The sequence below is a fragment of the Anticarsia gemmatalis genome, chromosome 4, assembly GCF_050436995.1.
Source record: "Anticarsia gemmatalis isolate Benzon Research Colony breed Stoneville strain chromosome 4, ilAntGemm2 primary, whole genome shotgun sequence".
Taxonomy (NCBI): domain Eukaryota; kingdom Metazoa; phylum Arthropoda; class Insecta; order Lepidoptera; family Erebidae; genus Anticarsia; species Anticarsia gemmatalis.
The window spans coordinates 11,443,086-11,457,076 of NC_134748.1; positions in this window are offsets into that span (position 1 = coordinate 11,443,086).

Sequence of the window (13,991 nt, forward strand, 5' to 3'; positions counted from 1 at the left end):
GCTACAAGAGCAATTCTTAGTGCGGGAGTTGTCTTTTTAAAAAGAGAAAAAAAAACAGATTCTTTTCACATAATCTTCCCTTCCGATTGTCGTGCCGCGGCGAATTCATGACGCTTTCGGTTCTCTGTGCTTGTTCTGTCACCAATGTCCTATTGTATCTCTTTGCCTAAGCTTTTACTGCGACGGTTATCCGCCCCACCAGGCTATGAGAATGATGGAATATAGAGCTTATCTGTGAATTGTCAACACACTTAGACACTATCAAAAATAATTGTTTAGTTTTAGATATATAATTGTTTAATGGTACCTAATCCAACCAAAATGACAAAATAATAAACATACCTCTTCCCATTATTTCAATTTTCACAGATCTCTTGAAAAATACTCTTTATATTGCTGTTTTCATTTAAACCCAAACTCAAACAATAACATAGAAAATGCGGACATTTCCTGTTTCGTACACATTTTATTTGATTTTGATCCCCTCAAAATATCTACACCCTTTTCACGGTAATTAAGTTATATCCCTGTCTGTACCAATTTGTAACTTCCTGCTCATAATATATTTATTGAAAAGAGTTTATTATAGACGGATTGACAGACAGTTGACAGGTACTAATTTTCTTTATATTATTGTTCGTTTGTAAGTAGCATCTTTACTTTACCAAGCTTATGGAAGGCTTACTAGAATTTAGTAATTAAAGTACAGACTTCAAAACAGCAATACTTTGTATAAACATTGATGTAATTCACATGTATTCTTAGAAGACGAAGTTAACACGAAATTAGCACAAATCATTTTTTTTATACTGCTGAATACGCCTCCACTTTATATACGCATCCATTTTAAATACATTCGCACTGTCTGATTTCTGTGTTTAAAAATCAATGCATGATATTTATAAAACCGATATTTTTCAGTTATTCACCAAACATCACATTGTACAGAAAACACCAAGATACTAACTAGTAACATTTTCCTTTTCCACAATTTTCACTCAACATTATAAAACATTTAGTACTCCACTCTAAGTACAAAACTATATCGAGTAGTACAGTTTTAACATTAACCCTCACGTAAACCAGCCAAAGATCGTTTGAACCTATAATAATAATCGTTAACCAGAATTGATATTACGCTAATAACGGTTAGATGTCCCGACCAATCGTCTGTGAAAACTTTAAGTCACGGCTCGATCATGAGAGCGAAACCAATCGAGGTAAACTATTGAATTAAGGTATCATTGATATTGCTTTAATGTGTAATTGACCGAATGAGGTGGTATCTAATTGGTTTTGATAGAGAGATAAAATTTTATTCCATAGAAATTTTGACTAAAAGCATTAATGTGCGTAGTGAATAGGTCTGCCCTTGAAATAATAATTACCGTATGGAATTTATACTTCTTATAATAATATTCGAAGAATTTACATGAGATAGAAAATCAGTAAATAAGGTATCAAGATTTACTGGTTCAATAACTTTTTGGGGCATAATTTATAATTTTTGACACATTCTCCCTATGTTACCAAAATGTCTCACGGCACAAACGTTATTTGTTGTGAAGTAGGCGATCTTGTATCAAGCTTCCAAGTACAGTCAAATCACTAAAAGCATAAACAAAATTCATAAGACATGAATCAAACTCACACATTTTTCACCCAAGATGTTTTATGACTAACAAAAAGCGTTATTATCGGCCGTAGGAAGTAAAATAGCCAATTTCCAAAGTCATTATTTCCCTGATAGCCGGTGCCTGGGCAAAGGCGTAAATCTCACCAAACGAGACTCTTTACAGGGAGTTTTTTATTTGAACCGTATGTAATAAAGTGCAGTGAAAGATAAAAGTTCAATGGACACTTCTTTTTTTAGCTGGCTGTACTTTTAAGAGGTTGTTAAAATTGAATGTATTCTTCAGTAGGCAATTAAGTAAGGATTCAGGTCTTTTTAAGATGGATCTAATGATCTCGCTACCTATAGATTTGGATTTTACATTCAGGAACAGAATTTTATAAAAAAATATTTGTATTACGCTATAAAATAGCTGTGAAAATGAAATCAAATTAATTATATTTTATTTAGTAAGTTAACCGTCATTTAAAAGTCCAATAATCAATTAATCTATCAAATAATTATATTTCTATTTCTTTATAAAATATCAAGCAGATAACAAAGCACATTCTGAACACAAATATAAGGTACACGTAAGTAGAAAAATAAACAACAAATGAGAACTATGAAACCATAAAAATAAATTAAATGCACAACTTCTACCAAACAAACCTACGAACTAGATTTAAACTACTTCTATACTAAACGAAGGCACAGAAAGCCTACAAGCTCCACTGAAGTATCAAACTACGATTTCCTTCAGTCTTTACTCCAACGAGAGCATTTTACCAAATTAATTAAGTCTCAAGTTATCTCGCTTAGAAGAAGACGGATTGCCCTCCGTCTCCATATAAATTGCTAGTACCTTAATATATAGCTGAAAATTTCATATAAAGCTGCCTTGTTGTGGCAACTCGACCAAAATAGGCTGTCAAAATATTGAAGCCAATTAAGTCGGTTATTAAGTTTCTGGAGGCTTCGCGGGTAAATTAAATAGATTTTGTGTCTCTGTTAAAGTTTTAATAAATGTGAATGAGGTGGCGCATTGCGAAGATTGGGTTGTAAGGAAGAAGTAAATATACAACTATAAAGTTTATAGGTATTTTGAACGCAAGAGCCAAAGAAGTAAATTTACAACTACTAAGTGAATGTTTAGAAAGCAAGGGCTTGGGCAAGGGTCTCCTCTTGAACGAAGGAGGGGTTAGGTCTTGAGTTCACCACGCCAACCTACTGCCAGTTGGAGACTTTGCATGCCCTCGGAAGATTGTTGAACATCTTTTAGGCAAGCAAAATTATTAAGTAATTCAGTTGTTAACAGATTTTCTACTAGCCGAGAGTTTAACAGGACTACAGTAGTAAGATTTTTTAGACTCGGTACAATCAAGTATCCATTATTTGACATTTAAAGTAACTTAATCAACTTTATTTATGGAGAATACGTTCGGAGCACTAACCAGATTTTTTTCAAAACGTCGTGATGACTACTCATTTCTCGATAGTCGATCGTAGTTAGAAACATAGTCCTTCTATATGAAGATAATTGCTTTGATCCGTAGTGCAACATAACAAGCTGTATTGCAATATAATAATATTAGGACATAGCAGTAACAATATCGTTTCGCAATCAATATCGACTAATACCTCGTGAGCACTAATCTGGAGTTATACACCCCGCGCGCTAGTAACTGTAATATGCTAAGCGTGTACACTCAATATTAATGAGAACGTTAATTATTATGTTATTATTGTGCATGGAGAAATTAGTATAATGTGCTGCAAGCGAATTACTGCAGATATGTATCTAAATTTGAAAGAAAATGTGACAAGGATTGGATATGGAATGGTATGCTTAAATGGTTTGGTTATGCGGAGTAATTTTATTCAGAGAAGGTTTTTTTTCAATTACGATCTATCGCTTAGCTACTTTTATAGATACTAGTTCAGTAATTAATTAAGAAAAGATTTCTTGATAGATTAAGTAAAGGACACACTATTTTGGATCGATAGAATTTGGCTCCATACATTTTATCGCAAATAACCAAAAATCAAGAGTTTTACAATCGCATGTAAGAACAGTAAAGAATAGAACACACAATTAAAGTAAAACCACTTCTACTGCCTACTAATAGTGAAAAATACAATTTGGCGTACAATCTCTTCCTCTCAGCAGTTTTGGCTTACCCTAAATATCTTTGAAATAAATCATCGAATAAAAACAAGCCAATAAACAGGGCTTGCACAAAGCAGTTAATACTATCAGGACATTAGCCCAAGTGCCGTTTTGTCGTATAAATCAACCACCATTTTTGTTGATCTAGCTTTTCATTTCTCGCTGAATCGTTGAAAGCGATTAATGTCATTATTTGTCGCTTACTTGAGGGTTTTTTAAAATGGATTGGTGTGGAGTTTTCGGTACGTGATTTTGTGATTTACCGTTATACGGCACGATTATTCCGTTGACGTTGTAGGTGGTGTTCACAGTGTCAGTATAGAAATATTAAAATGGACTCTACTAATAAGTGACATTTGTTAAAAACGGACAGAATCGTTAGGGCTATATTGATGACATTTTTATAATTTAATCTCTATCGAAAGAAATGAACTCCGAATCAACGTCGAAGCAATGAAGTCCTACTATAGGTTAAGGTAGAATACCATATGTATTTGTAAGATGATATTTATTATAGTAAACAGTTTATTTAAAACAAACTTAACACTTAACAAGGAACAAGCATCTTCATCGATGCATTTTACTATTTATCGTAACGATAAAACCGTGTCGTGACGTGCAACGATAAATTACATAAACCCGAGAATTTTGCTGTATCGTGATATTCCGGTACGTTCGTTATATTAACATGGTCCGTCGTATTTGTCGTAAAATGGAACAAGGGATTATATTATCTGAGATGAACAACGTGCATTGCAGAGAGTGGTAAATTGGAGATACGGAAAAAATGACGTCGTCAAATGCTGGGTTTTTAGAGCTCTTCTGGATAGTTTGCTTGAAGGGTTGTGACTGGGTAGAAATAAGGATACTTAAAGTGTAGGAGTGCGAGAATATGATGTATTTAAACTGTTTTTAACAGACTTTTCTGTACTAGACACTATACTCGTTACAAATAAGAATGAAGATTTTAAAGCTAAAGAAAACGTGGAGAATATATTTCTTGAAAAATACGCTAGGTGGCGCTGGTAATTTTTGATACTACATTTTTCGACAGCTACTTGATTGCCGATAGTTTTTAGCAGTAGGAAGTCGGAAAAGACGCGTGGCACTAAAACCGAAATCAATCATGTAAATGGGAAGTGGGTTGACGTAAGTTGTAAATGTCAACAGTGTTATTTTTTTTATTTTAATATTAATAATAATAGCTTAGTCGTTATATATTGTCGGAGTAATAATATAATGGATGAGAAAATATAGGCGTGGGTGTTTACGCCCCAGGGAAACCTAAATGTTATAAATATAAAAACATCGAGGACAGCTTGTTGAAGAAACTTTTGCTTGAGTTGTTACACAAATTTAATGTTTGTTATCGAATCGAATGCACTACCACAGCGCACAGTGATGACCGTTGTAACCATTGAGCCAATGTTCTCTGATATTAATTGTTAGTGGTTAAAATAAAGCCTTATCTTGTATTTACATAGTCGGTAGAGCTTCTGAGACAAATTACTATTTACGCTGTACACAATGCATAGATGTTAAGATGACTGGATACGACAAATTTTAAAGTAGAGCATAGTTTGATAAAGTATAAAACTCTTTATGTTCATGTTGCAGTTCGCATGACAATAGTGAGTAATTTTTTCGTTGCCAATTTTGTAATTAGAAAAAAAATGTTGTTAACAAACCTTTCTCTTCAAAAAAGCTCGATATTTGGGCACCTCACGAGCTCACTGAAAGAAACTTGATGAACCGTGTACTCATTTGTGATTCTTGAAGCCAAAGATATTTTATTACAAGTTCATACATACTATAGTGCGAAAAGACTTTTTCCCCGACCTAATATGAATGTTCATGAACTGAAGTAAATATCTATAAACTGATTGAATTCATGAATTTTATGATGAGTTTTAAATTAAAGTATTATTAATAATTATATGAGCAAGAGTTTTCATTTCACGAAATAAACTTGCTATATCTAGCCCAGCCCAGTTATTATCTGTGGTACTGAGCGTGGGAATGACGGCTGTATACAGGTTACGACAACACAGTAAGCAAGGAATTACTCACTTTTATTGTAGTGCTTAAAAATATTATTTGTTAAATCCACGATGTAATTACTTGATGTTCACAACAAAGCTCTTGTGTACAAAGACATAGCATTGTATAAGTACTTACACATATACATAATCACAGCTGTTATACCCGAAGCTGAAAGCAGAGGTGTATGATATAAACTCAGGTTTCGCCATTATGAATGTTAGTTCGAGGGCAAGCCTATTACCAATAATTAGGTAATTTTCGAGCTACGAAAATAACAAAGAACTTATTTGTAAATATATGTAATATTATGTATATTTTTAGACATAAGAATCATAAAATAATATGGCTTTGGTTTAATCATATTTGGCGGGTTGTGGCTTATAAATTTTTTAACTTTTGTTAGTTAGAAAACTATCTTTTATATATAAACACGGCGTATTATTAAGTTCAATCTACATTTTCTTACGTTATGTGTCTGTATGTATGTAGACATAACGTAAAGAATACTCTGAATACGTGTATATAGACAAAAACAAACAATAAAACAGCCAGTGGTTTCATACAAAGTGTAACTGGACGTCTTGAAACGATTAAAGACGACGTGTAACGTTCAATGCTCGGACAATTTGGACACATTCCATAACAGATGACTGGAGATCTAACAAAACCGTTTAGAAATAGTAAAAAAACATTAAAAGATTGTCTCAGAAACTTATATGATTCGTCTCTTTGTGCAATCTTGGAACTTGAACGCACCAATGTTTTAAAACTACGATTATTATTTCAGAAATAATTACGTGACTAATGAAATTTATACAGGAACTATTGTATTGATCGAAATTAATTTCAATAAATAAACTCAGAATTTGTAAATTTGTACGTCTCATTTATGTAACTAAAAGCTGTAAGGCTGCCAAATAAGAACTAGTTAGTTAGTAGAAAATAGTTAACTTGACAAACATGAAATTAACGTGCTATTACACTAATGAGTAGCTAAACATACTTATCTATCTTTAGACAAGTGTCAAAATTTCAGAAAAAGTAATCGACACGTTCCATTTTACTGTCAGTTGATATTCGTTCGGAAATAACAGCCGTATAACCGTGGGCTGTGACAGTAATAAAAATAACAAAAGAGGTCGATTGGACTTTTATTAATCTACCATCTTGTTGTAACGTCTTAAGGGTCTTGAGAGCCCTCAGCCTCTCGTAATGTTCTAGCTGTTCTCTGTGTAGGAATTAATTTAATATCTCAGTCAAAGTTTTAGTAATTTAGAGATTTTTTCTATTGAAATATGCTGAACTTTAATTAAAATTGTTGATTGATTAAGTTTATTAGCGTAAGGTTATTTAATTTTGCGAGACTTACTTTATTTTGGTGCTAGATTTTTTTTAAGTTCTGAGCTAAGGTATTAAGATCATTTTTCGTTGCTCATCATTTTGTTCGTCATTTGTTGTTGTTTTTATTTTTGTGGTTCATTATTTGAACTTTTTCATCCCTGGTTTTTGGATGTCAAATAACATTTTATTTCTTTCATGAACCACACTTCCAAAAACACAACCTTACCAAAAAAGCAGCAATCTCATTAAAAATGCACCATTATACATAAAATATTCCTTTCATCAAAAGAATTCATTTCATAAATAACACTGCTTTCTTCACCTTCCCTAAACAATTAACTTGGGAAAAAGAAACTCTGAATATACCAGGCGATACAACAAAATCTCTATTGTAATTAAATGAAGACGTTACCGCGATATTTAATATTGGCTTTTGGGTGTAACCATCAGTCAACGTCGGAGGCCGACAATATTACGTACACTGAAAGATTGATGCCCCTCCGTGCCCTCCTGCTTTTGTCTATAGCATTGTTCAGCCTCGGACGCTCATATTATTAAAAATATCACAATTGCTTGTGAAGAACAAGGGCGGCTTCACATTGGCTGTAGGCTTTATAGCTTTAGCTGATACATTTTCGTGTTGTACGAATTGACAACAGCCATATATTGTGTAGTTACTAATAGTAAGTTAAAATAAATATTGTATTTCATCGCATTAGTCTTTGTTATTGTAATTATAGATGCAAAGAGTGTGATAAAAAATAAGTAAGAGCTGCAGCACTGCAACAACGATAGAGACTTTTTAATGTTATTTTCAATACGACAAGCTATTAGCTAGAGAATGTCTGTCAGTTCCTTGCCAGCTCTTCTCATAACTTGTTCACTTTATTCCAGGTTAATAGTGTACAGGAACCAAAAAGATCCTGAGTGTCAAACTTTTCACGCGCTAAGTGTTTACTAATGAGTGCATCAAAAAATGATGGTTCCTTAAATATTTTTTAAGACAACTTCCGCACCTAGAATTACTCTTGTGTCGCGGGCCTTTTACAATCATACAAACAACGGACACAAAGTACAACCAGATCCGAAACAACTATTTGTGGATCGCACAAATATTTGATGCGTTTAAGAATCGAACCCAAGACCTCCCGACGCACTGGTAGAAACGACCACCTTAACCACTGCGCTACAGAGGCCATCAATTTCAAAACTGCTGTCATTCAATTTCAATTCTTCTAATGCGAACCTGAAACTAATGGATTATATCGCCATTTCACTGATCTAGGAAATCAAATTGCAGTTTTACTGTGCAGCTATAAAATATCTGCTAGCAGCTACCTCATATCTCTTGATTTGACTGTGAAATACTACCACACAAAAATCGACCCTAAATTTATAACCTTTGGGTTTAAATTCGCGTGGCTAGAAACCCGATCGATTCACGTCTTGTCGACGTCCCGTGTAGTGTGCTTTACTTTTTCTATAGAATCCCTGAAGAGGATGTCTATATTGAAAACAACGTTTTGTTTCTCCTTTAAAGTTCGTATTTTTTGGCTTCGTAGTTCTGTGCATTGCCTCGCGACGTTTAGTTGTTGCTTTCTGCAATTGATTAGTTTAGAAAGGTTTTAAAATGTTTGTTTGAAGTGAAAGTAAGGTTTTATTTTTCTAATAACTGTCAAGTTATTTATCAAAGGATTAGGTTGTTTTTTAAATTACAACGCTAGAATGGATTGAAGTTTGTTAAATTAATATTAGTTGAATAAAGTCATAGTCTAATAGGATTTTATTTCTAAAGAATTTAATTTATTATTTTATTATTTTACGTTTTGTAAGCAAAAAATAATTGGCTAATGAAATCGTTTTTATTAACAAAATATAAATATTAAGTTAACCACTTACTTAACTGAAATCTACAGCTGTATTTAACATAAGCGTTTTGGAAAACTATCTGTAGTATCCTGAAAACAATATGATAAATAAATTCCATTGCACTTATTAGAAGAACGATTCAAGCCTTATTTTATTCTAATATCTAGTCTAGTCAGATAAATATTTTTTGAGTAGAAATTATTATAACGTACGAATGTTGACATTGATGATTGACATGACCAAAAACTTTACAAACGTTTCTTAAATAAAATTATCTGACGTTAAAAAGATCAACCCTTACCGATATCTCACTTACCCCCGGTTTCTGAAGTACATTTCTGAAGTATATTTAACGGTAGTTTATCTATTCAATAGCGTTTAAACTCATTTAAAAAACGCTATTGAATAGATAAACTACTGTTAAATATACTTAGAAACCGGGCATTAGTACTAAAATACATAAACATCTCAGTTTTCTTGCGGTTCCTTCAACTAACGCAATCCGTCTCTACTCGGAGTTGAACGGCGTTCTATCTTGCGGACGCTCGTGATTAATTTGTCGCACATTTCATAAGCTATCCTAATCGTTGAGATCATGTTACTTGGGTAAAGGGTTGCTTGTGAAAAATACTGGGTATAAGATAATGGAAGAAAGATTGACTTATTTTGGTTTGTTCTATAACAGTATACTAATGAACGCGAGTAAACTATTTATTTTGCAATGCCTGACGTTTCGACGTGTCAAACATGCTACTTTCAAAGCTATAAAATTATACCCACATAAGTCTTTTTGAAAATGTTCTTATTTTCCTTTATAAAAATATCCTGTATTCTAGAACTTAGTATCATAAAGATGCCAAAGGATTAGCTTTTTTAACTTCCTTTTGAATAGTACTAGCTTATAAACAAACACACAGATTAACAACAAACACAATAATGTAATGAAAACGACGCATGATTTTTTCTTTTTATACTTTACTTAAAACTTGTCTTTGAATTAAGGTAACTTTATACGCCGTATATACGCCGTGGCATTAGTTAACAGCGTTTGAAGTTTTTTGGCTCCATTCTCTTAATTTTATCAAGTGAATCGGAAAAAACAAAATGCGTGTCTTATATTCTTTGTTATGTAACTGACGGAGTAATTACAATTTTCGAAGAACTGTTACCGTGTATCCCTGAAACCAATTTTCCGAATCACTGTTTTGATCAAACTGTTTATAATTTCTTCACATTGCTTAATAAAGAAAGCCAAGGTTTTCGAAACAGTAGGTTCTTATAAAATAAAAATATTTGTCCGAATTAGGTGATCTAAAGCTTGATTATCTGCATCTATCGACTACCGACAACCGGCTGTCAGTCATCGAGAAATTTTGATGAAAATATGATGAGCGCCTCTAACGGGCATCGTAGGAACTATTTTGACAGTACATTTAAAGCGTCAAACTTTCGATTTTTCGGCAGTACCGACTGTAGCGTGCTACGGTTTTCCATACAAAATATCTCTATATTCGATTGTAGTAGGAAATCCTTTATATTGTTATCTAGGATTGGCAAAACTCAAATAAAGTCACGAAATACGAAATGTCGTGAGAACTCAGTTGTCAGAGTTGATGCATCGTAGTTGGGACGTAGCCGGATAGCCGATGTCTCGGGACGTGCCCAGGATACTAATGTACCAACTCAAGTAACAAGGAAAAATGTACTGTCACATCGGCTTTGGGATTTTAGCTCGGTTTTGTTGAAAACATTTAGTGGATAGTTTTGAGTGAGTTTTTTTGGAGAACTGATGGAATTTAGTTGGTTATTTGTTTGTGTAAACGTTATGTAGTCTTGAATGAGATGACATGATACAGTATTGTAAATTTGGCGATGTAAGTATCCCACTTTTGCCACTTATTTCACATCTCTGCCAGTTACAGCTAGGCTTTCTGAGAGATTCAATTTTAGTCTGGTGTTTACAAGGTGTTTTACAAATCACAATGATAAATTATACAATTGAGCTTTGTGGTTTAATACTATAGTATTAAAAATACAATTCATGTTACAATCTGGCAAACTTAATTTCTGAAAAGTTTCATTTTTCTATTGTGTGCAGTTTTTTACAGTGTTGCAGTCTATTTTTATACAAGTTTTAATTAAATAACTATGCACAATCAGGTAAGGTTTATCATTGCATTAACAACAATAACCCATAAAATATAATTTTAAACTTCTCTTTTTAAGGTTAAATCGTATAATTTCAATCCATCTCTAACCACTAATCGTTATATCAATGTTCTGATTCGGCAACACACGTAACGTGTGGCTATTATTTGCGCATAACTGTACACAAATTGTCACAGCTGCAAATCGTTTGACCACATCATAAACCAAAATCATATTTAGTGAAACAATTTATTTATTTATAGATGTTCAGAGTAAAGTATATAGATTTTTTAAGTAGATTATCGTGTGAACAATAATGGTTGAAATAAACGACGTTACTTATATGGCTAAAATCAAAGAAATGCAACTTTACCTGGATTCTCTACCACTATCGACTACCAACAACCGGCTAGGTATCGAGATTTTGACATATAGGATGTACTACCAAAATGGTTTCTACGACGGCCGTCAGAGGCGCTGATCAGATTTAAATACAAAATTTCTCGGTTGTCGGTAGTCGATAGTAATGTGTAGAGAATCGAGCTACCTTTTCAAATCCACTAAATACAGTGAGATTACTTATAAGGTTGTATATACTATGTTACTTTTGTTCCCTTTATATACTCGTATAAAGTCAAAACTACTGATTATTTTGTTATTCACACAAAAATAGTTTATAACCTAATTAACACATAAAACACTGCAACACAAATAACTTGCACAGGCAGTCAAAATCACAAATCAAATCTACTTTATTATAATAACATTACAAAACTATCCACCACACGAATTAAAGTTAAATGGTTGCATTTAAACAAGTATTCCCTAGTGATATGCCCGCGCTTGCTTCTAGTGAAATACATTAAAGCAACGTAACAGCTTACCTATGAGGAAATGTGTTTCATACCTCAGGGAGAGAGTGCAGGTTCGAATCGCTTTTACGAGAATAGTTTGTGAAATAAAAGTTAGAAATGCTGTGATTTTGTAATGGAGAAGCACTGGCTGTTGGTTGTAAAGAATTAATGTTATTTTAGTGTGTTCGTGTTTTATCTCTTCATGTCTTTATAGTAGAAGGTTGATTACTATATATTTTGTCGTATTCAGCTAGCTATATCTCATTGTATCATTCTGTAGCGCGATGTTCTACTAATATTGACTAAAATTAACTTAATATGAAAACTTAGTCAGCGCCTCTAGCGGGCACCGAAAGAATTAATTTTGCAGTTAATATGTACGTCAAACTATCGATACTCCTTTTTACCACATATTACCTACATGTTATCATCATATGAACAACCGAATTTCCATTTATCAAGCTCGTTAGCAGTTCCCCGGCTATTATTAAGAAGCATTTTAATATAAATTAGAAAAGTTCAATGCTCTGTGCCCGACCTAGGAATAAAACCCGAGACTCATAATCTCACTACTGACCGCGCCAATGGCATACATTAACAAAAAACTACAGTTTACGGTCTACATTTTATTACTTTCGAATATTTTAATAGTCACTCAAGTATATTTCAAATACATCGCACGATATCGTGTTATTCAGTGCTTGTATTATTAAACAATCTTATCTTAGTAAACATAGCTGAACAAAGACGTTCCCAATTCTAAATAATATATACGTTATCCAATATCGGTTGATCTGAATTCAGGCAAAACTGTCACGAAACCTTACTTGGGGCCTAACACTAAATTATACAAAACCCAAACAGATATATAACCAAGGAGTTCGTACTTCTATACAAATAATATTATAGAAGCGCAAAGAAATTCCATTTTGATAAAGATTTATAAATTTCAGGTTTTAGGACTAGACGGCTGAAGAAGAATTTGACTGCATAGCAGTTGAAAAGGACATGTTACTTCTTTTTACAAAAACAAATTCACGTAATATGACCCGTAGATTGAAATACTTTTGACTTGGTTCTAGATAAACAATATAAACATAATACATATTCAAAATTGCTGGCCTAATCTTGAATATGTATTATTCTTCTCATTAGAGTAAGATATCCTTGTCTAGCAGCGGAACAATAACAGATTAAAAGACTTTTTCTTAAAAAAAGATTTTACAATTGTCTTAAAGTCCACGTCCAAGTGAATCCGTGGCAAAATCTAGTTCCAAATAAAAATATTAAAATGAGTATCTTCAACGGTCTAGTCGAAAGGAAAGCGACGAAATAAAAAATCTAAATATGATGAGATATTCAAATGTTATGGAAGTTTCTCGAACAACATTAGGAAAATCGGTCCCTTAGGGTTGTTGGGGATTGTGAGACATGTATGTGGATGTCTGAGGTTTAGGGACGCAAACATCGGGATAAAAGACATCGATGTATCGATAATTCGATTTTTCAGATAATAAACATCTTATCAAGGCAATGATTTCTCGTAAAGAAAACATCGATAAATCGAATCGAAAAACAGACACGCGTCAGCAGATAATGGGTCCTTTCCCTTATAGGGACTTTTTAGACACTAAGTAATAGCGCAATCCTCCACAATCGGTACTAACGAGTATCAAGAGCTTGACATTTGAAATGTACTGCAGAAATTGTTCCTACGGCGCTTGCAAAGGGCGCTGATAAGATGTTCATACAAAAATTATAGATAGGTGGTTGTCGATTGACGATAGAAGCAAGAAATCGCCTTGCTACAGTGGTAGATTTTCACAAAAATTAAGCTGATTCCCTGCCGTTCCTTTTAAAAATGGTCATTATAGCTAAAATCGATGTTTCAAAATCATCGTTGTATCGTTTCCATCCTTACGTTGAATGTCTGGGAATGCGAACATGACAAGTT